The sequence below is a fragment of the Ambystoma mexicanum genome, chromosome 12 (genome assembly GCF_040938575.1).
Source record: "Ambystoma mexicanum isolate Mex_15411 chromosome 12, UKY_AmexF1_1, whole genome shotgun sequence".
In the NCBI taxonomy this organism is placed as follows: Eukaryota; Metazoa; Chordata; class Amphibia; order Caudata; family Ambystomatidae; genus Ambystoma; species Ambystoma mexicanum.
This window is the reverse complement of record NC_090936.1, coordinates 974460866-974486070: the sequence shown is the minus strand read 5'-3', so window position 1 is coordinate 974486070 and position 25205 is coordinate 974460866. Positions and strand designations below refer to the sequence as shown.

Sequence of the window (25205 nt, the reverse complement as noted above, 5' to 3'; positions counted from 1 at the left end):
AATGTATGTTTTGAAGCAGGGATTGCCAAATCCCTCACGATATATGGTTAATGTATATTTAGAAGCAGGGATTACCATGGCTCTCAGAATGTTTGGATAATGTGTGCTTTGAAGCAGGGATTGCCAGGTCCCTCACAATATATGGATAATGTATGTTTTGAAGCAGAGATTGCCAGGGCCCTCACAGTATTTGAATAACGTATGTTTTGAAGCAGGGATTACCAGGTCCCTCATAGTATTTGGATAATATGTGCTTTGATGCAGGGATTGCCAGGTCCCTCACAATATTTGACTAATGTATGTTTTGAAGCAGGGATTGCCAAATCCCTCACGATATATGGTTAATGTATATTTAGAAGCAGGGATTACCATGGCTCTCAGAATGTTTGGATAATGTGTGCTTTGAAGCAGGGGTTGCCAGGTCCCTCACAATATTTGACTAATGTATGTTTTGAAGTAGGTATTACCATTTCCCTCACAATGTTTGGATAATGTGTGCTTTGAAGCAGTGATTGCCAGGACCTTCACAGTATTTGGATGATGTGTGCTTTGAAGCAGGGATTGCCAGGTCCCTCACAATATATGGATGATGTGTGCTTTGAAGCAGGGATTGCCAGGTCCCTCACGATATATGGATAATGTATGTTTTGAACTAGGGTTTACCATAGCCCTCACATTATTTGGATGATGTGTGCTTTGAAGCAGGGATTCCTAGGAACCACACATTATTTGGATAATGTATGTTTTGAAGCAGGGATTGCTAGGGCCTCCATAGTATTTGGATAATATGTGCTTTGAAGAAGGGATTACCATTTCCCTCACAATGTTTGGATAATGTGTGCTTTGAAGCAGTGATTGCCAGGACCTTCACAGTATTTGGATGATGTGTGCTTTGAAGCAGGGATTGCCAGGTCCCTCACAATATATGGATGATGTGTGCTTTGAAGCAGGGATTGCCAAATCCCTCACGGTATATGGTTAAAGTATATTTAGAAGCAGGAATTACCATGGCTCTCAGAATTTTTGGATAATGTGTGCTTTGAAGGAGGGATTGCCAGGTCCCTCACAATATATGGATAATGTATGTTTTGAAGTAGGGTTTACCATGGCCCTCACATTATTTGGATGATGTGTGCTTTGAAGCAGGGATTACCAGGGCCCTCAAAGTATTTGGACGATGTGTGCTTTGAAGCAGAGATGACCAGAGCCCTCACAGTATTTGAATGATGTGTGCTTTGAATCAGGAATTGCCAGGTCCCTCACAATATATGGGTAATGTAAGTTTTGAAGTAGAGATTACCATGGCCCTCAGAATGTTTGGATAATGTGTGCTTTGAAGCAGGGATTACCAGGGACCTCACATTATTTGAAGGATGTATGCCTTGAAACAGGTATTGTCAGGACCCTCACAATGTATGCATAATGTACATTTTAAGTAGTGATTACCATGGGCCTCACAGTATTTGGATAATGTGTGCTTTGAAGCAGTTATTACCAGAGCCCTCACAGTATTTGGACGATGTGTGCTTTGAAGCACTGATTACTAGGGCCCTCACAGTATTTGGACGATGTGTGCTTTGAAGCAGGGATTGCCAGGGTCCTCACAGTATTTGAATAATGTGTGCTTTGAAGCAGGGATTGCCAGGGTCCTCACAGTATTTGAATAATGTGTGCTTTGAAGCAGGGATTGCCAGGGCCCTCACAGTAGTTGGACGAGTTGTGCTTTGAAGCAGGGATTGCCAGGGCCCTCACAATACTTGGATAATGTGTGTTTTACAGTGGAGTTGCGGGCTGCCTTTATATGCCTCACTTTCACAGTGGAGTTGTGGGCTGCCTTTATATGACTCACTTTCACAGTGGAGAAGCGGGCTGCTTTTATATGCCTCACTTTCACAGTGGAGTTGCGGGCTGCCTTTATATGCATCACTTTCACAGTGGAGTTGCGGGCTGCCTTTATATGCCTCACTTTCACAGTGGAGTTGTTGTGGGCTGCCTTTATATGCCTCACTTTCACTGTGGAGTTGCGGGCTGCCTTTATATGCCTCACTTTCACAGTGGAGTTGCGGGCTGCCTTTATATGCCTCACTTTCACAGTGGAGTTGTTGTGGGCTGCCTTTATATGCCTCACTTTCACAGTGGAGTTGTTGTGGGCTGCCTTTATATGCCTCACTTTCACAGTGGAGTTGTTGTGGGCTGCCTTTATATGCCTCACTTTCACAGTGGAGTTGCGGGCTGCCTTTATATGCCTCACTTTCACAGTGGAGTTGTTGTGGGCTGCCTTTATATGCCTCACTTTCACAGTGGAGTTGTTGTGGGCTGCCTTTATATGCCTCACTTTCACAGTGGAGTTGCGGGCTGCCTTTATATGCCTCACTTTCACTGTGGAGTTGCAGGCTGCCTTTATATGCCTCACTTTCACAGTGGAGTTGCGGGCTGCCTTTATATGCCTCACTTTCACAGTGGAGTTGTTGTGGGCTGCCTTTATATGCCTCACTTTCACAGTGGAGTTGTTGTGGGCAGCCTTTATATGCCTCACTTTCACAGTGGAGTTGCGGGCTGCCTTTATATGCCTCACTTTCACAGTGGAGTTGCAGCCTGCCTGTATATGCCTCACTTTCACAGTGGAGTTGCGGGCTGCCTTTATATGCCTCACTTTCACAGTGGAGTTGCGGGCTGCCTTTATATGACTCACTTTCACAGTGGAGTTGTTGTCGGCTGCCTTTATATGCCTCACTTTCACAGTGGAGTTGCGGGCTGCCTTTATATGCTTCACTTTCACAGTGGAGTTGCAGCCTGCCTGTATATGCCTCACTTTCACAGTGGAGTTGCGGGCTGCCTTTATATGCCTCACTTTCACAGTGGAGTTGCGGGCTGCCTTTATATGCCTCACTTTCACAGTGGAGTTGTTGTGGGCTGCCTTTATATGCCTCACTTTCACAGTGGAGTTGTTGTGGGCTGCCTTTATATGCCTCACTTTCACAGTGGAGTTGCGGGCTGCCTTTATATGCCTCACTTTCACAGTGGAGTTGCAGCCTGCCTGTATATGCCTCACTTTCACAGAGGAGTTGCGGGCTGCCTTTATATGCCTCACTTTCACAGTGGAGTTGCGGGCTGCCTTTATATGACTCACTTTCACAGTGGAGTTGTTGTCGGCTGCCTTTATATGCCTCACTTTCACAGTGGAGTTGCGGGCTGCCTTTATATGCCTCACTTTCACAGTGGAGTTGCAGCCTGCCTGTATATGCCTCACTTTCACAGTGGAGTTGCGGGCTGCCTTTATATGCCTCACTTTCACAGTGGAGTTGCAGCCTGCCTGTATATGCCTCACTTTCACAGTGGAGTTGCGGGCTGCCTTTATATGCCTCACTTTCACAGTGGAGTTGCGGGCTGCCTTTATATGCCTTTCACAGTGGAGTTCCCACTGGGGATGGAAACCTAACTACGAATTTAAATATCGGGGAGCACAGAGGATAGAGGGAATTTTCTCACAAACAGTGCAACGTATGAACATGGCATATCCATGTCAGGCCATATAAACACTGATACAGTATGCAGGCATGAGGAATTGGGCATACCTTTTTGAACACACTGACGCACAGACGTTACAGCAACGAGGCTAGTGGTTTTCATCAGAGGCTTGAAAACACGTACCCTCTGAATCCCTGATAACCTCGCACATATCTGTCATCACCAGAGCCTCTTGTGGAATCCATCCCATGACACATAGGTTACAGACAGAAAAATGCTTCATGTGTGCACGAGGCATCGTGAAGGAGCCTCCACTGCACGGTGTTGGTCCCTCGAGCACTCTCGCTTTCGAGAGCAAACTCTCTCCTGTTTGGAGGGGTGGCAGGGTTGGTCGAGCGGTGGCGGCAAGGGTGGAGGAGGCGGGCGGGTGGCAGAGAAGCTCACCCACCAGAGGGCAAGGTTTCCGCCCTCCACTCCCCACCTCTGCCCACGGTGTGGCCATTGTTGCGCAGGGGGGCCATCAAGCAGGACATAGATGGCACGCCGCAGGCTGGGACGTGGCGGGGGGTTGGGAGGGTGGTCCGGACAGAGTTGCGGGCTTGATGGGGTGGGACAGGAGTCCAGCAGAGGGAAGACCACCATTTAAGGAGCAGCCAGGGAGGGGTGAGCATCAGCCTGCCCCTCCTTAGTGTTCCTTCCGCCGGTCCCTGCTCCGAGCCCGTTCCAGACCAGAAACGAAGACGTTTTTTTTCCATCCCACTCACCCTTCCTGATTTTAGGGTGGGGGCCCTGGTGGGAGAGGACCATATGGACAGTGAGTGGCCCCTCTCAAGGACCCCAAAGGTGGCAGTGGCGAGGGCAGGCTGCCTCTAACTGTGAGGGTTTCGGTACCGGTGGGAGGTCCTGGGGTGCAGGGATCAGGAGGCAGTCATCAGTGCAGTTGGGAAGGAAGGAGGCCCCTGGTCTCGCCCCCAAAGAAAGGCCATGGCGTGGGGCTGGCCGGAGGGCTATGCACCTCACCGCCACGCGCCGCCCTGGGGGCGGGGTGTATGGTCCCCTGCACCACCTGTCAGAATATTAGGAATTTGTGCTGATGTAGGTGGTTGTTGTTACCTGACTTACCTGATGTCATTTTGAATTTGTTAAATGGGTCACATTTTATGGTGGGTTGTTTTGTGTGCAGTGAAAAATAAATGGGGCCAAAAGTGTAATACAATGTCAGTGTTTCTTCCGCCCTTGCTTGCTGCCTCCTGCGGAGGCCCTTAGCTTGCCAGGATCTGAGCAGTTCTGAAGCACCCTTGACGCACCTTCACCCTTTAAACTCTTCGCCGCCCCTCCCTGCGCCTCCCTGGAGCCTCCTTAGTGGTTTCTGCCACTTGACATTTAAGGGGCTTTGGAGTTACAGCCCTACCTCTTTCCGCCTGTTTCAAAATAAGCACGAGCAGAATGTATTCGCGTTGTGTACATGGGACGAAAGAGACCCTGGGAATCATTTTCAAAGTGGCCCAATGTTAGACATTTTCATCAAGCCCAACACTTTTCCTACAATAAAATGTGGACATAAAATAGGTTAGCACAGAAAAGAGGTCCAGGGTGCAGAGGCCTACTGGGAACTATCCAGAGTTCCCCATAGGCCAGTCCACGCCTGGTTGTGTATGCATCAAGACACACAACCACGCAAACAACCGCGCTTATGACAAACCCAGCCGCTGTCAACTAAGCTGAATTGTAAAGGTAAACGCGTGCAGTAGTGTGAGATGCAGTTAGTGTCCAGTCTCTTCACAGACAACGCAGTAGGGATATTCCCAGAGAACTTAGCAGGACCCCTGCCCTCGACGAAGAGAACTGCTTTCTAAAACTGAGGAGACTGACGCAGCCCTCGTGGTCTTGGAGGAGATGTTTGCAGTGGCAGGCGGGCTGTAATATGCCTCTTATTAAACGCCTGCCTTGTCTTGCTCCTGAGGGCGAAGGCAGTGTGTCGCCTGGCTCTAAAGAAAGCTCGACACTTCTGCTGTTACTCTGCGTCAGTTACAAGGAGCTCGATGATTTCAAATAGGCGAAAGAGGCGAAGAATGGTTCATGCCTCCTCGCTTCAAATGATTGTGGCCAGTGATTTACAAATGTGGCCACTTGCTCTTCCTGGCCAACATTCTATCTCCTCGTTCTTTACGCTGTCGCGCGGGGGAGGGAGTGTGACACCCCAATTTCCTTTCTGTAGGAAAGGTGAGCTTCACGCTGAATTCATCCGGCGGAATAAATCCTTTTGTGACCCACATCCCTTTGAAGCCAATGGCATGCAGCCGTGGCGTGCAGTCAGCTGTTCACTGCAGGGTTTCTCTGCTCAGTCCTCTGTGTCCAGCCACCTGAAGTCTATCCGCTTATCTGTAGCGCAGGGTACACAGGCCCTGCCGCGCTCATGGGTGACCCACTTTATGATAATACAAAAAGTTGCAAAATATATGAACGATAAGCTCGCCTTGGCAGCAAAACGGCACGCAGCACCCGCGCTTAGAAACCTCTGGGTTTTAAGCGCGTTAGAAATAACCTATCATATCAGATCACCTGCCGTTGTCTTCTCCGTCACCCCATTCACTACCCCCAAAAATGTTAGTACATTCCCTCACAGTTTATAATTGTTTTTTTAATAACACGCTTAATACCAAAGTGGTTTCTAAGCGCTGAGCCGGGGTTTGAACCGGTGTTGCTCTGTGTCTTCTTGTTGCCACTGAGCTATCCTACACGTGCCAGATAATGTTGCAAGTCATCAGTCTGACTCCCTGCCGGACCCTATGGAGCATAGTCTGCAAACATTATGTTGGCTAGAGCGACTTGTAGTTAACGGCCAATAGGTGGGAGCTACTGGCGAGACCAATTGAGGGTGATGTCCATAAGGATGAGAATTTGTACCAAGATTTTTGGGGTGACTTATTTGATCTTTATATAAAAAAGGAATATCATATGCATTTGCCATGATATGAGTATCTGCAAAAGCATCTTTATTTCATTATTTTATTTTGTAGTAGCTGTCTCCTAAAAATTGTAAAGCATATCAAAATGTAGGAAGCCACTCAGGACATTCAATGTGAAGGCTGACACGTCCTGCTCTTCACCAGTGCTCAGTAATCTGGCGTGTGGCTTGAAACAGCAACAGCACTCCGATGCCTTCAGGCGGGATCAAAGTTTTGATTTCAGGAAGGTTGTCTGGAAAAGGCAGGTTCGCAGAGATTGGCAATCACATTGGCTGATAGCGCAGATCCTCTCCTTGCCGTAGTGTTTGCATCAACTGACTGCTCACCTGACACGGCAGACACATTCAGGACAGGTTTTAAAATCTCCTTACAACCGACTCAGCCACGGGAGTCACTGCACCCTTCACAATTGCACCATCTGTAAAAGTACATTTGCTTTTCATCAAGTTATTAGCAACTTTGACCGGATTCCTCTGTAACAGCATTTGCACCGCAGCGGTTAGTTTACCTACTTTTTAGAATCGTAGACAGCTTCCTTTGGGAACATTATTTTCATAATTTGTGTGTATTATTGAAAAAAGCCTATGAACATTATTCTTTTTTCCCCACTGTAACTTGGATAGATTAAAGATGCACACTTTCTTTTTATGTTGGAAGAAAATAAATCAGTTTTCCCACTCTGGATGGAAGTGGTACATCCTTTGCCTTTTGTTGGATGCTGTATCCGCATCTGCCTCCAGGATTTCAACAAGTAGTTTTTTTGTTTCTTAGGGGCTGCACGTGCAAAAACAATTTGAGAAGTATTTAATTCGATGTGTTATATGGTTTTATATATCACGTTCTGCTTTGTCAAAAAATAAAATCCGCTGCCAGTTTAGAATGGTCCCAATTCCTGCACATTTTCTTACAAGCCAGGTCACAGAATTCAGCCAAGGAAAAGTAAGCCAAAGCCTACTTTGTTGACTACCCTTGAAAGTTTGTATGTTCAAATAATTGGCAATATTGAAACAATGAGCAGGTGGAAAACATGTGGTCAAGTTATGTGCAAGAAAAGTGTAAATCACAGGGCTAAAATAACATTCAGTTGTATAGCGATGACTTGAAATGGGCATGAATCATATAACAACCCAACCAAGCAATATATGAATCATAATATTTCAATTTTGAACAAAGAGAGTATGGTATAGCGAGAGGTAACTTACTCATAATGGGTGGCAGCCTGCCACCTGTCTGCCTTTATGAAGGAGGCAGTATCACAGAGAACAGCTGACAGGAGTGATGTCGCTCCCTTATGAATCATGCAGGTCCTTCTGACCAATGGGACATGCCTGGCTTGCATGTAGAGCTCTCTCAGACACATTGGAATTTTCCATGTGTTGGAAAATTACTTGTAAATTGTATGGTATTTTGCCCAATTCTTAGCAAAAACAGTGCTCATAAACTGCACCATTTCAACCTGTATTGAAAGGCTGAAAGTCCTCTGCCAGAATTTGAACATATGGGTATGGGTTCCACAGAGATCTCTCCTAGCTCTCCTGGTTTGTGTACATAGCCAAAGGGATCAACCCTACTAATTGTTCTCCCATCCCATGGCTCAGCGCAGCTGTTAGATCTTGAATTCCTGTATTGGGACATGCATAGAGGTGGGATCCTCCATATCACAGCAAATTTAGTCTTATCCTGGAATACAGTTGGTGCACTATTGCCTTAATAAAGAGAACTCTGTATCTCCAAATTAAAAAAGAAACCAGTTTTACCATAAACAGCAACACATAATGCTATATGAACCTTTTTTCTTGCAAGCTGAGACTTAAACAGGTTGTCTTTTTTCTACACACATGCACACGCTGAGCAGAAAACGATTACAGCTGAGTCTTTATTTTACCCATTCTGAGTGATAGTCTACAATTGTCAGCATGCAAAGTACTGCTAACCAAAGTAAATCCAAAGAAGCCCAGTGAGACTGAAACAATCACAGCCCCAGCTTTCTATTACGTGGCATGCAGGTTTATGCACCCCTTTCCCATCTAATCAGCCATCACTTGCACCTCTTGGTGACATTGGCCACAACACACATTTCTCATTTACATTTGCTATTGATAGTTAACCCCCTGTCGGGACTCTGCCCTGAGCCCTTCAAGCCCACATGCAGCCCCTCCTCTGACTGTGCACACAGCGTTTGACTGTTTTGCAGAAAGAAGAGAAGGAGGGGGCAGAGGAAGAGGCCCAGGGACTTCTGATGCCAAAATAAACCCACAGTGCTCATCTCTGATGCCAGGAGCTACTGGGAAGCCTCAGGCGAGCTACCAGTGGCTCGTGATCTACTGGTTGGAGACCCTGGCTATAGAGTATTCAACATTACACAGCGTGTTAAGCATGTGTGGAATCAATCCCAGGCAATTCTACTGCACGTTCCCTAATTAACTGCATCATCGGCGCATGCGCACCTACACTGCAGCACCTGTGCACAGGCACTCGGCCCTAGGCCTGCATATCACTGGCACACAGTTCAGCTTCTGAGAAATGCTTCCAGTTGTGTGCCGAAGTACACTTGTATTCACACCGCCCGTGGGGATGCAGAATTCTTACTGCATGCCATCAAACTATCACAAAAGTCGCACGTGGCCCAATAAAATCACACGTGTAGCCCTAGGACAATGCGATATTTGAGCATAGTGGGACTTGCTCGCAATTCCAACCATACCCTTCAAAACATTTCCTCACACACTGACCTGTGTCGTACACAGAGAGCACCCGCCCACACCAAACAAGCATGTGAAAAATTCCCACTCTTCTCACAATATTCTCACACACTGCGGTACAGAGGAGCCATGCTCGAGCCTATAGAGAACCCACTGAAACACCTTCTTTGCAACTTTTTGTTGGGCACAGATGCCAACGAGAAACTGCCATGTCCGCCCACTGAGGCCCTGAGTGTCTCACAGGCACACATTAATTGTGTGCATGCAACGTGCAGGGGGGCCTAGTCATGCTATTTTGCTACTGGGCATCTATCATATGCCCATTAATAAATGGTATTCCTTACCTCATTCCTTCCCTCAATGCTCTCCAGCGCCTCACATGCACAGATAATCAATTGTGTGTACATGCTAGCCACTGGGGGGTCTAGGGGTCAGGCTTGACATTGCATGTTAGGTGCCAGGAAAACCAGCAGACTGGGCTGGCATTCTTTACTGGGCATACCCAGTAAAAAATGCCATACCTGCCTCCTCGGCCCCAGTGCCTCACACTCACACAATGAATGTGATTGTGTGTATGCGAGGTGCTGGGGGCCACTGGGGTAAGGCATGTTTTTTTTTTACTGGACATCTATCATAGATGCCAGTAAATAAAATTACATGCCAGTCCCCTGGGTCTCGAGCCCCTCACACATGCACACAATCAATGTGGTTATGTGTGTATGTCAGGTACTGGGGATCCAGGGGGCGCGGATGGTATTTTTACTGGACATCTATCATAGATGTCCAGTAAAAAAATATCATCCCTGCCCCCTGGGCCCCACAGCACCTCAGACGGAGTGCTGATTTTGGCTGGTGGGAAGGGGTTGGTGCAACAAAGGCTTTTTAAAATGCCTTTGTTGTACAAACCTGCTGCCCCCTCTCGCCAAAATCATCTTGGACCAGCACAAACATACTTATACAACAGACACACAGCAAGCACTCGCTGCCTCATTCACAGTCACAAGCGCCCATCATACACTCATTCATAACACAAGCATGCATGCATCCATACACATAAATTAAATTAAAAAAACAGAGCATAAACAAACGTACCTTCTTCCGCGGGTCTTTCCTCACCAGCGCTCAGGTCCCTGCTAGCATGAACAGGAATCAGGAAGCTTCCTGGTTTCTGCTCATGCGTAGAGGGGCATGGGCATAGGTGACGAGACACCCCACTCCAGCCTGTTCTGTCTGTATGTGCAAGGAGGCACAGGAGCGCCCCCTTGCACATGCAGATATGCAGTTCTCCAGCCAGCATTTCCAATGACCCATGTGACTCATTGAGCCATGTGAGCCATGTGGCTCATTGAGCTAGCATGGCTAGGGAACTTTAACTATTAAAGGGAAACAAAAAACAGCAGAGGGAGTGCTCGTATTTCACTGGGCTGGCTCCTCCATAATGGGTCAGAGGGGGCCAAGACCCGATGGGTCAATGCCCCCTTGCCTATTAAGGACAAGCTGTCCCTGCACATGACCATCAGTGATGAAATGACTACTGCTCTGCAGGAGTACAGGGATGAGTAGTGGCTAAGCCGCCCACTCAGCCCCTCACTACTACCAAATCAGCAGTGACCCCAAATCATAAAGTTAAAACAGGCACAGATAAACCTCCCTTGCCTCTGTTGGCAACGTGGGCCGAGGGCAGGCTATATCTTCAGGGAGGGTGTGAGCTGATAACCATTCCATCCCATACCATCCCAAACAACGTTAGTGCAATGGATTCAAAGTAAAAGATTGTGCAATCAAGGTTCTATGAATATAGGGACTTTATCAAAAACATCAATGCAACCAACTAATTTAAAAGATTAAAGGCCCACCCATGTAAGAGAAACACAGGCCATGTATACTTTTTTTTAAGAAAGGGCTCTACTGGTTGATAGGCAGGGATGATCAGTCAAGACGACCTCAGCAGCAATATAAATGTTCAAGGATATGTTTAAAAAGGCAAAGAAGGGAGGGGGCTTACAAGTCACTATGGTTCCTTAAAGTGGACTATGCGGACAGGGATTCTTCAAAATATCTTTGGTTCTGGTTGTAGGTGCTCAAGAGCGTTGAGCTGAGTTTCTAGGCATTTTTACTGCAATCAGGCCTGTATCGAAACGTTCGAGGCATTGCAGACCCAATGACAAGTCGTTGCTGAATCACTTCAATGTTTGGGCTGCAGTTGCATCTAATCAGCATTTCAGACAATTGAATCGAAGGCTTCCAATGGTTCGAGGCTGTGGTCGAATCAGTGCAAAGCAATACTTCTGCTGGGTCGAGACAAGACTGGTGAGGAGATAGCTTCCAGCAGGTCGAGTCTTGAATCCATGAAGTCAAGTCAGTGATTGGGTCAAGACAAGGTAGTCCACCTCAGTAGGACAAGCCTGTGCCTGCATGATTCGAAAGGCAGCTAAGCAGTCAAACCGGTTTGAAGGTGTCTTGTGGTGATAAAACAAGGCTCCAAATTCATCTGGCCGTCTGGGTTGCTTGGAGGCCCAATCCAGGGTCTCCAGAAATAACGTGAGTCCTTATTTCTACACTTCCAGTCCAGAAGGTTGTCTGGCACCTGCATGGTGCCCTTCATCTACAACATACAGGGTCCTGGTTCTCGTGCACATCCAGCAGAGAGGCCTAGGACCAACAGCAATATCACCCTCACTGTTCCCCAGAGATGGCTAGGGAAGGTCTAAACAGTGCTGGTGTTTGGCAGGGCTCAGTCCCGACACTTATTTCTGATCCCCAGCACTTACTGTCTCAGATCCAGTTTTATTATGATATGGCAGACCGCAGTAAACACAGGACCGCTTGTCGGAATCCATCATGAAACATACAGACCCTCACGCGGTAAGGTATTAAGACCTAGAAATGCAAAAGCACATGAGATAGAACGAAGAATCTTTACAGTAAGAAAGTGAAATAACACAGCAAAGCTTATGTAGCGAATATCTGCACATCTCGACAGAAAAAGAGCTGGTTTAGATGTTAATTATATGCGAGAAAAACAGTATTTTCAATAATTTTGTTGCATAGAATTTGTATTCTCTGATTCTTTTGTCAGCATTTTCTATAATTTTGTGACATTGAATATTGTGATTGTGAACAATTGAGTTTTTTATTAGAGCTGATATCTGAATGACACTTATACATAACCTTGAGAAAGCCCGAGCAAGGGCGAAACTGATGGCCAGACAGTCGGCAGAATTCAGAATTCAAATGTACCTGTCATTTGACAGCAAGCGTTTATGATTTACTCACCAGTTATACTAACACACCAGTTTGAGGTTTGGATTGGTTAAGTGCACTTATATTTCATTAACTATACCTGATTGTTAGTCATATGATCATATTTTTCTTAAAAGAATTTCTTGGTCATTACTTGAAAATGGGTGAGTGCATGTCTCAAAATAGTTTCCCATTATTATGATATGGGGTTCTGTCAACTTTTATTTTAATTTTAGCAGTGAGTGATAGTCAATGAACAAGCATAAAAAGGTCTCTGCATCTTGGGCTGGATCATTGTTATTTATGAGCCTGGTGACCCTGGTGTCTGTGGACGTGATAATCTTCCATTTTCATGGATACCAAAGAGTTGGAAGGTTTCACGCTGGGTGCTTGTGCTGGTCATTCCGGCACTCTAGTCAGCCAGCATGATATTGGTGCAGCTTCCCTACTGTAACAACCATCAGCACTACCAGAGCAGGGTGGGTTGAGGACAGGACAGTCACCAGACAGCAGCACCATCACAGGGGCAATGTCAGGGGAAAAGACCACTGCTGAAAAGGAGTAGTTTTCATGAGTGCCAACCTATACGAGAAGAACCTGCTGCAGTATTTGACAGATAGGTTCATCTATTCAGTGATGATTGGATCTGTATTTGTCCATTTGCATGGAAGCAAGGCATGTTTGCTCTATTTTCAGTATATTGGTGGTCAACATGTTCCCCTAGCAACCTAAAGAATCATTTAGTTAATGATGATGATCTGTTTCAAGAGGCAATTAAATATGTATCTTATTTGGATGCAGTCACTGTGGCAGATGTGTGGTTCACAGATAACAATCAACATTATATTAGATAATGTAATATATTAGTTGTGTCCTGAAATAAGATACATATGACCCTATTAGCCACATGTCATAATCAGGCATGGCTTATATTTACAGTTCAACGTGACACCAGGATGACTAAGGTACACAGATATTATGTTTAGAAACATAGGTCCAGAAGATTCAAAAGCCACCTCTTCCTGCTCTAACTTTGATTTGTAGCAGCTGTCAGTGGTGCACACAAGATCTTAGAACCTGCTCTGCTTCCACTGCCGAGTGGTCACTGAAGATGTAAGCAGAATGGCATAGCAAGGGCCCATGCATGCACTATGCTTTTGGCACAGGGCTTCATGAAAGGGGGATCTGATTAGCAGACCACCCTGTTAGAAACAAAATTACCTGCATCATTTTATTAATACAAATCAAAAAAGCTTGGGCTATCCCACCTTGACAAGATGCCACTCTGTCACACCCTGATGAGTCACCCACAGAACGTATAGAAAGCACACACAAACACAATGTCGGATTTTAAAAAGAGACATGGATGACAGATCCTGTAAACGACCGGCACATGTAGAATGAGTGCACGTCTACCCTATTGCACAGCAGTAAGAGAATGTGAGAAAGTGCAAGGAATTCCTAAACATTTTAGAACCCTCACACATGCTGCAGCCTCTATAGCAGTTCAGGACCTTTCTGGCTAGTTATGCTATTTAGCATACCAGTATGGCGTTGTATCACCTGCAGGCCAACAGTTTAATGGAAAGTGTGAATAGACTGACAAAGGAGGAGGGGGGTTGCTGTTGGCTTTGAAGGCAGGAATGCAGTGTAGCAAGGTTGTTTAACACACGGTGCAGGCATATTGTACCCCCACAATTCAGTAACACGGGTTTCCCTATTTGTCTCACTAAAGGATAGGGAGCAGGAGACAAAAGTCTGTCATCGATGGTTGGGGCTGGCCACAGCTCTGCCAGTGGATAGACCAAGGTTTATGTGGGCAATCAAAAAGGGACAGGAGCTGAACAAACAGCGTTTTGATATTGAACACAAATGTTAAATGTTAAAGGTATTTGTACCGTGCACCATCACCAACGGAGTTGGTCCCCAGGCGCTCTGGCGGATCTGCAAAAGGAGAAGGCGGGATGGGTTAGTAGGGTGAGGGGGCAGTGGGATAGTGAGAGTGATGGTGTTCTGTTGGCAGCTTCATCTTGGTATACACCGTGCAACGAGCTTAGGTGCGATTATCGGAGCAGGTCAAACAAAGACCCTGGGAGGTGGGAGACTAGGTGTTGGTGCTAAATCCCACGGTAAACCTAAGTGTAAGGCAACAGGTTCCTTGGTCCCAAGAAGCTCACAGCAGTTAGGAATGGGGTGGCGACTGACATCCCTGCAAGACACCAAAACAAAGATGGGGAAGATATTGTTATGCCAGCAACCAGCACCGGATTGGGCACTGTTGGAGGTCAGTGCTCCACACGCGGTGGTGGGTGGAGACTCCAACTGAACACATTGAGATTTGGCACTAATTTAAAACTATGACAATATTCTGAGCCTATGCTTGGACTGATTGATGCTACCATCTAGGCATTTATAGTGGCCCGTTACGCATATAGCACTTCACCAAAGCACTTTACATTAAACACTCATATAAAACTATTATTACCCGGCAACCGAAAGGAACATTCATTGTCACCCGCAGAATATTAAAAGATGAATTAGACCTTGCTAGGATTGAAACCTGTGACTTGCTGATCACACATAGATTCCTGCAGTGAGCCCTTAACTCGCTGAGCTATCTTCCCAGCTATTTATCCTTTAATGTGCATACTACTGCATTTGACAAAACATTGGCTTTACCAATTGCAATCTAAAGCATATGGTAAAGCATAGGCATAGGTTCTGGGGGTTACGAGTATTATTAATATAACATTTATTTTTACAGTGCTTAGAAGCAGGAGTAACACAAAGGACTGAAAGAAACAGGAGAGGATAGTGGGTAGGTATCCTGCTAAATGTTTCTTTTTGACTGCACGGGTGATTAAACAGCACACTTGTGTTGCAATTGCATAGCTCAGCAAGTAAAAAGCTCGGTTCTGACATCTGCTATTCTGCACTTTCCAAGCTGATATTTTAGCAGGTCTGAACCAGCCCTTCATCCTTCTGAGGTTGGTAAATTAAGTACTGTTGCATTAGGTCGTACTGACACCCATTTTTACAGCACTTAGAAGCAGGAGGAGTCAGACATGAAGTGCTATGCATAAAAATGATATAATACAAACTATTGTACCTGGATCCGGGAAAGTCTAGGCCACAGTGACATCAAAGATTGGAGCATTTTTGCAGAAAATGATGTGCCTCCGAAACATAAACCAATCAAGTTGACTCTAAGTGAGATGCTGTGGCGCGTCCAGTCTTCATGGCTTATAGAGAGACACACTACTCTCCAGTTGTACCTTTGAGTATATAGGACATTAGAGAAGGCCAAAGCACACGAGAAATAATGTTTTTTTTCTGGCAGGGGGTGTTGTGATGGAAATGTCATACTGCAGCTCACATTGGCAGCAATATGCACAGAGTTCATCTGAGTAGAGTGTGCCAGGTAGTCCCATGGTTCAAGTCCCTAAATACTCTTGGAAGATGACATATGTTGGGCGGCCATGACATGATGTTTGCCGGTCAAGTGGCACAGTGAGTAGAGCTCTCGCTTTGACATCCGTGCAGAGCTTACTAATGCAGGTTCGAATCCTGGCAGGGCCAAACTCAGCCTTTCATCCTTCCAAGGTCAATAAATGCGCACCACACACAGTGGATAATAATAAGCAGCGCTCAGATACCCGAGGGTTCGTAGCGCTATATAAATGCAAAATTATTATTATTATTTGCTAGATTTTTCGGTTGTTGGGTCTCCAGATTTACCCCACAAATCATTTTGATGGTAAGTGCAATGAACCAACAGCAGGTTTTAGCTTAGCCCAGCTGCATCCAGTATCCTTATCAAGATATCCATGCCCTTGACACAAACTCAGAGGGAGAGTTTTCAAATCTTCTATTTGCGGGTGACGCTGTCACCGTGCAACAAAAATAGCAAGGTGGGCCTGAACAAACCCTCGGCAGCCCTTGGTAAGGTCGTGGTATCACGGATTTAAAGCATTGTCACAGACTTTCCAAAACAACCAGCATGGTTGCTTCAAAAGGTATTTTGTTGTATGTTCATTCAAAGCAGTCATGTTGAAATCGATCGGACAGAGTCCCCTTAATATTTTAGAGCTGGGACTCCCTCCCCAGTACGCCCTCTTATGAGGTGCAGGAGTTAAAACCCCCCAGCAGGGTTTCGCGGAGGGATGCAATTGCTTGCGGTCAACCTGTCCCTATTTCATTTACAGCACGTTTGTTATCTGAAGATCAGCCCTGGATTGTCGGAGTCAGAGTAGTGAGTTGGGAATATATGATGGGCGAGACCTTCTTTTCGACAGGCCTAAATCTATGGAGGTGTGGTAGGGGTTGAGTAATTTGTAATGGGACGAAAACCCAATCTCCATCTTAAAGCCAATATGCAACATTGACACTATTTGGCTGATCAATGCTTGCATGCATGCAAGAACACAAAAACGGAATAAACACAAGGTGCTTTTAAAAGCTGTTTCTTCCAAGTCTATGGTGTCTTTTTGTTTCAAACATGTAAAACCTATTTGCATTATGCATCAGAACAAGCAGCACGCTTTTGAAAACCAATGGCTTGAATCCTTTTTTCACAGAATCTTTTGAAGTCTTAAACTAGCAGGCGTGTTTACAGAGCTCTCGAGTTCTCTATTGTCAGGTTTAAGGTGTTCAGCTATTCCTGACTCGCTTCACTATGCATTCTGGTACATGTAGTCCTACATTTATAAATGGAATACAAAAGTACTTGTATGCTACAGAAATGCAAAATATCATGAGTTTAAAACCAGGGGTGAAACAACACTAAAACCTTGGGGCGGGAGGGTCACCCTTCAAATGGTGGGGTATGGGTTACCACCAGAGACTTTGTGCAAGTGGGACAAACTTACATGCTTGGGGCCCCGTTCCATTTCTCGCCCTTTTCTGTTCTCCCCAGTGAATGTTTGTGACAATAAGTAAAGGTAACAGCCAGCAGGTGTCAAGTTCAAGGGTGAGTGCAGACATCAGGTGTCAAGTGCTGGTAGTGGGACTGTAGGGATACAGAAACAGTCCACAAGTATGGGGGTTGCCTAGGAAGGCAGTGCAGGTGTGTGTGACTGGCGGGGAGGGACCTGGGCCTGGGATCAGAGGGTGGCCAGGTAACCAGTGCAAATTTGGATTCAGCCAGGAGGTCAGCAGGGGAGAGGAGGAGAAAAGGCAGAAGCAAAGAGAAAGGCATTGAGGTGCTTCCGGAACCGGAGATGGTTCTCCTCAAGTTTCAGGGAGTAGGGAGGCTGTTCCAGAGGGAGGCCCCAGCCGAAGAAAGAGATCTACCACCAACTTGTTGCTTGGAGAAGCGACTGACCCTGAGGGAGTTGGAGGCAGATGAGCGAAGAGCTCGAGAAGGAAGATATTTAGGAAGCAAGAGTTGAAGGTATTTTGGACCCAGGCCCGAGAAGGCCTTGTGGACAATGCAGAGGGTTTTGAACTTGATCCTCGCAGCCACTGGGAGCCAGTGCAGAGATTTCTGTCCTGAAGAGAGTGTATGTGGAATTAATAGTTTGCAGGTATTTTACATAAACAAATATAATTCAGTGATCAAATTATAAAAAGGAGTATTGTAAGTATTTAGTTAAAAATATATATTAAGTACACTGGAGTTATTCCGTGCACGGTGCATCTATGGAATGATTCCAATGGACTTAACATATTTTTTAAATAAATACTTCCAGTACTCCTTTTTATAAGATTATCTGGCAAAGACAACTGAAGATTCAATTTTCGAAGGTAAAATGAGAGAGCCATCAGGCATACTTTTGTTGTATGACCTACCCTATATAGGTATCAAAGGTGGTAGGCATCAAACATATTTATTTATTTAATTTGGATTTTTAATCTGAATATTGGGCTTGACAGTGCACCGTCAAGAAGTGAAGCCCGTTGACTGCCCCACCTCACTCCCAATCGAGGGTTCAGCATATGCATGTGTTTCAAACACCTTTTTCGAAATAACACACATTTCACAACTTCCATGCGCTGAGTCTATTTTGCGATAGATAGGGGTGTCTTGCTGCATCCTGGGGACATCAGGCCCCGGGGGCCCAGCCCTCGTCTGATAGGAAACTGGATAGCTAATAATGCTATGAGCTTGTGTTTAACCAATCTGTAGTCCCACATATTGGCAAATCAGAATTGCCTCCTGCGCATAAGCGGCGTAATCAATTCTGAGTATGCATCTCTGGTCCTTGCCACCCCAGCTCAATCTTTAGAACTTTGTACCCTTTTTTGTGGACAGGTGTTCACTTACAGGCTCTACGGACCTCATTCCGAGGTTGCCAGCAGGCTGCCGGTGCTTCCGGCGGCCTACCGGCAACCTCGGCTTACCGTTTCCACCACCCGATATACCGGTAATTCCCGGGATATTACGGGCAGCAGAGGAATGTTAAATTCCCGTGGACCGGGAATGGGCACACTGAAGCATAGGCATCGTTAGTAACGGTACTGGTGCTTCAGTGATTTTTCTGCCAGTAGGGGCGTGATCTACCGGCAGGTCAGGCCTGCCGGTATTTCACAGTCCCTACCGGCAGACTCAGAGTGAGCTGGTCTGGAAAAGGTGGCGATAAAATTATTTCCAGATCGGCTCACACATAATGAGGGCCTTAGCTCTTTACACCCTCAGGGCAATGTATGCTATTCAGCCGCGAGTCCTACTGTAGATCGGAAGTTTAGGCATAAGTCATTTGTACGGATGACTCGCAGTACTTTCTTTTGGTTGGTTGTCCTAATTCCACCCTGGCGTGCGTGGTGTAATTCTTACATGTCCAGCCATGTCCGCATCTTAGACAGGCATTGCAATAGCATAACCCTGGTGTTACAACACTGGTTGCCATTCTTTGCCCGGCTCCAGTTTAAAATGGTAGTTCCAACCTAAAATATCATTTATTTAGGCTTTCCTCTGTATCTGGTTAATAAAACCATCATTTTTGTTTTATTTGTTCTGAAACCACATGGTGTAGGATGCCAAGAGTTCGGTTGCACAGGTTCCCCCAGGCAGCTTTGGCGGCTTGAAATTGCCACTTAACGTAGGACTGTGCCTACCCTGACTTTCATCGAACACACCTGAAATCGTTGCTGCTCATGCAGTCCTTGACTTAACGTGGAAGTGGTTGGTATTGACTTCCGACTAATAGTGTCTGCTGTCTACTTGTAGTTCGATTGCTCTGCATGCAACTGAAACGTGCTTGCTTCTAGTCTAGTAAGACCGGATGCTGCACCTCCTGCTGAGCCATGGATCGCTCCACTGGGCCCTTATAATGCTATGATAAAGAGAGAAACACCTGCAGGTGAAATCACGAGACGAGGGGCAAGGAGATCTGGGGGGCGAGGGGGGGTCGTTCTCCGCTTCCTCCGTCATGGTCGATTGGCTGGAGGCGTCCAAGTTACATTGGTATAAAATATTTATGAATGTAAGGATATTTTATTAATCGGCAAACTATCTATTAGGTCAGCAGAGCAATCTATATACCTCACGAAAATGTACCAATATAATCAGTAAAAGACTACACCAACAAACACGTAGATGACAGTTAAGTGTGTGAAAAGTAGGCATAATGGGGCTCATCAATAGTTGGGTGGTATTCCAGCGGTAAATCCGCTGGAATTCCACCCAACGAAATTACCGTTACAGCCACTTGGTCTGGCGGAATTGCAGCCGGATTACAAATGACAGAGTGAATCCCCATTTTTTTGAGAGTCCATTGGACTCTAGGGGGCATTTTTGTCGGAAATACCGCTGGTGGAATTACTTCCAGTTTTGGCATTTTTTGTCAGAAAGTGGGAGGATTTAACTCCAACGTGATGCTGGAGGTAAATCCCCAACTCCAGGGCCATATTCGGAGTATGGCGGAGCAGGAAAAGTGGCAGTAATTCTGTTACCACCAATTATTCCTGCACAGCCATACTCTCACTGAGCCCCAATATTCTGATTTTTTCTCGTATCAGTAGGAGGACTCTATAGTGCTAACACACCCTGAGGCCGGCTTCAAAGCACTCCGAGACACTCTAGAGTAAATGCCCGAGCCAAGTCAACATGGAGAGTTGTAGTGGCCATAGGTGCTTTACTGGGATTTCTGCTCTCGGATCCTTAGAACGCCCAGAATCATCGAGTCTATTTGGGTGGGTGGGCCAGAAGACCCTTTCAGGTACCAGTGGTCTGCAGTTTGCGGGTCCTCTGGCAGGCGCATGTCTTTCTACAGGAGAACCCTGAGCAGTGGGGATGCATGTCCACATGATGCTGCTTGGGATGTAGGTCCTCCATTTGCATCCCAATGTATCCCTTCTCTTCTGCAAACGTTGTTGCTGAGGGAAGGCTCCCCCTTGAACATAAATTAAAGCCAACTAGAAAGAAGGGGGGTCCCTGCCCTCTGGCTGCGAAAGCAGAATGAGTAGCAGTGTTAGCTCAGACTATAACTAACATCAATAATCTCTTTCATTTTTATTTATTTGTTTATACCGCGCCGAAGGCCACAGGCATAAGCCTTAGCAACTCTCTTATTGAACATATTAATCTTCAGCATCTTGATTAAGGCAACTTTGAAACAATGGCTTGTCTCTAGTCAGTTTCAAAGTTAATGAAGTGTGTGGTATTCACCCAGCCTGAGAATTATGAAAAGAAGAATTTGTGGCAGGAGCTCTCAATTTGTGATTGTGGTCTGGGCATGGCATCAAGTTTGAAGTGGCTTAGGTTTGGGATGCTGCAGAAGCTGTGGCAGTCTTCGGTCCTGTTTCCATTTTGATTACCTCAGTCCTTTCACGGGTTTTGGCATATAGATAATGGCGTGCTGCTTCAACCTTTGCAGCGTGTGGTTTGCGTGTCAGCCCCAGCTGTGAGATCATTTAAATCCTTCTTTGTGGCTGGGGAGCAAACATGTCCTTATGCAATTCAGCACTTACTGGTGGAAAGGAACACAGACACACAATCTGAAATAGACATTCAGTCTTTCAACCATTTGCTCCAGTGCATACGAGCAGCTACGCTGTCCCCTGTCCTCCTACCTGGAGGATAGCTCAGGGGCAACGTGCTCGCCTTGGAAGCAAGACAACTCGGAGCACCACAGGTTCAACCTCTGGGTGTTAAGCGCGTTATAAATATCATATCATATCATGCTGTAAGGCAACACCTGCATGCAGGCTAATGTCATGGGACCCTGAGTACATGCTTCAACCAACTGGCATGGGATCGCCCTAGGGCAGCCTCATTGGGTGTCGCTCAGCGGGTACTGCTATCCTGTCTTTTCTACCGGTCATAGTGACACAGTGAAATGCAGAGCATTTGCATCCAATATTCTAGCAAATCCAAGCACACACTTGAGCTCCATTTGCACTCATTGTGCATCCTATTTTACGTGACATAGCATTACAATAAACAGTCATATCCCACCCTTAGCTACAAGTGCCAAGGTCAGCATACTGTCGCCAGGGTATACATCGTTTATATTGAATCCCATATATCTTTTATTTATTTATTTTGCATATTTAAAGCTCTCACCTAGCCCGGGGGCATCTAGGCACTGTTACAGGAGCTGTTTATTTTAGTTGCGTATTTATAAGGCGCTTAAATACCCAGAGGTTTCCAAACGTGGACCCGGGGATCAAACCTGTGTTAATTTGTGTCGTCTTTCTTCCAAGGCGAGCACGTTGCCGCTGAGCTATCCTCCCGGGTTTATCTTCAAAATCTTTATATTGAATGTATTTAGCGTGGGATAAAGGGTTACATTTTTTTGGAAACAGTCGGGATGGGTTTTTAGGGGTGGGAAACGAGGGTTTGTGCGGGGCGCACCGCACCAAATATAATGCATTCACTATAAAGGTTTTCAAGATAAAAGATTCGATATATGGGCATTCGTTATACATTACCTCGATATAAAGACATGTAACCTCTCGACAGTTTTCCTGGATTTTTAACTTTCCCTTTAGAGCGAGACCATCCTGGCAACCAGGCATGGCTCACATGCAAAGCAGGAGTAAACAGCATTATATCTGGATCATGTCCATGGAATCGCCCATCCCTCACACAACCTACAGATAGACTTAAATCTAGGCAAGTCCAACCCGCACACCCACCTTTAGGCTGGAATCTATTGAACAAGCATTGCCCCCGCAACAAATGAAAATGCGGGGCGCCACATACCAGAGGCCCGGGTCATCGCATGCCCCCCAGCTTCCTGCAGCACACATTGACTTTCAGCAACAAGATTCTAGCCCCAGTTCGGAGTACCTCTCTGGCCCCACCTTGCAAATGCATGGCACTACACACCGGAAAGGCACATCTGGGCATCTTCTATTCATGCCCCAGATCCCTGAGCACGACAAGGATACAGCGCTGCGAAGTCAAAACAATGACATCTGTGTGCTTCCTTTTCATTTTCACCAGCCGTTGCAGTGTATGAAATCGGCTTACAGCTGCCTTGCTTACGACCCCATTTCCTTTTGTGAACATGTCGGCCCAGGCACTCTTGTTTGCACCCCAGATGTTTGACCTGCGACCTTCTGCTTTCTGTTCCGGATCTTCTATGGTGTTGTACTGACCCCGGGGCTACTGCTTAATGTCACAGGTCCTCTCACGTTAATGAATTCACTTGAATCTAATTACTTACTGTACACTGCCTTCTCTATGGTGTACACTGGTGTCGAGTCTTATTTGTTGTAACATCTAATTCTCCACAAAAGTCATCAATATACTGCCTTGTTATAATTGGTTGCTTCCAAGACGAGTGCGTTGCCCCTGAGCTCTCCTCCCAGCTCGCGCACCAAGAGGAGAGCAAAGTTGGTGCCCATGGCTTGTCACAGGCTAGCTATAATGCTGACCTAGCGATGAAAACCTTACTCCTGTTGAATGTGGATAGTACTGGCCTATTCATGGTGACTGCTGACATTGCTGGGCTATTCCTAATCAGTGGCCAGTGGTGAATGTATTTAATGTGGGGTAGGGGGCATACATGTTTCCCAGTAATGACACGAATGACTACAAATAGCGACGTTGTGTTAACCAACCAATGGCAGTTTGGGGCGGGGGAGGGGATTTGGGGTGATTCGGGGGGTTTATCCAAAAATTATTTCAACATGGATTCAAATGGTGTATTTTTAGTTCACAATCTGTGAAAAATGGTGTACAAATCCATACAAACAAAAGGGTTCTGTAGAGGAACATTTGAAAACATCTCATAGTTGCAATGTCATCAAAATTACACTGGAGCATTTTCCAATGCTTTTCATGATGCCAATGCCACAATTAGCACCCTGAAAGCTAATGGTGGTTATAAAAAAAATAAAAGGAAAGCATACCTGGTCGTGCGGTGCCACGCAGAGCTATACTCTCCGTAGTCTGTTTCCTCGTTCATGAGGTCACAGTCATCAACATATAAAACAGACCTCAGGAACTATGGGGTGTTGCCGCACCGCAACACAAGGTACCTTGTCTTTAAAAAAATAAAAATAAATAAACACCATTCACACACGTGTAGGGAACTACACATGCGCTAATGGCAATATACACCTCGGCGGCGGACCAACCGTATCGGTAACGGCACACACACACGATGTATTTGTCCTTTATTGCCAGTATTTCCACTGTGTGATGCAGAACCCCCCGCCCCCACACACACCAGGCACTTCACCCCACTCCCCGCACACAAACCATGCATACACATAAGCCCATGCACACACTCACATTCACACAACACCCAGGAACACGCACACACCCTTTTTTTCTTTCAAACGTGCCTGATGGTGAAGCTCGTGCTTACTCAGAGAGACCTGATTTTTTGGCCCTAGAAGAAGGCTCCCCCTCCATCGAGCCGAAACGTCTGCAGCAACCGTGCCCACCATTTTAGGTGACGACTGAGCCTGCCATCACATTTCTAACCTGAAATCGAGACGTCGACCTATCAAGAGGTCATCCTTCTGCCGGGTATCGGTGCGCCTCCATTGAGGTTTCCTTATTAGATTACAAACTCAGACTTTGGAACTAACACATCAGCCTACACGGAACTAATACATCAGCCTACACGTTCCTTTCATCACTTGTCATTAACAAATGTCAACTCGCTGATGAGTTGTAAGTCACATAATGTATGCTTACTGTTTTGTCACAAGATTGGAGGCCACGCTATGTTGTGGTCATTTTTTGTGTTGACCTTTTCTGCTGTAAATGTACTACAGTGCTATGGCCATTACAGTGTTCATAAGCCATCATGTTCTAGCATTATGGGCACAACTGATTGAATGACGACATGCTTTAAAATAAGTAAACAACAGCTAAACAATAAAAAGCTGTACAAATACAACAGAATGATTATGTGTATTTCTAGGTCACTTACCCATGAGACAAAAGTACTATTGCCTCATTGTTTTCTCTCAAGGGTTTGAATGTATCTGCATTAAATTATTGCATAGATTTAAATTCTAGTGGCTAGGACACCCCCCTGTTTCAGCTCAGCTCTGCTCCTTTCCCTCGGCCTCCACAGCTGCAGAACGGGAAGTGTCTTAACACTTCCCTCCCTGTGTCCCACCTCCAGCACAGTCCATGTGAAGACTGGAGAGGAGCGTCCCGATGGACGTCCTCATGCCTCCTAATGGGCCCTTCTCCCCGGCTCCATCTTCTACTGGCGATAGGTGTTGTGGGCTTGCAAGCCTCCACTTGGGAAAGCACCCCGTGTTAGGACCTGCAGGATTTCTGTCTATTCCGACAACAGCCATCATTCTGTCAGGCAGTGAGCTGCTGAGATGGAGCACGTTGTATATCAGAAGGTGGGAAGGTTTGTGCGTAATGGGACGGGCTGCCCTGACCACACATTCTGCACCGGCC

General features: G+C 46.1%; 1 protein-coding gene across 5 annotated transcripts in view; it reads left to right on the top strand.

Moving 5' to 3' along the window:
• The window catches only part of SHANK3 (SH3 and multiple ankyrin repeat domains 3), a 3072962-nt gene that overhangs the window by 993175 nt on the left and 2054582 nt on the right, over positions 1-25205 (top strand). The window lies entirely within an intron of this gene.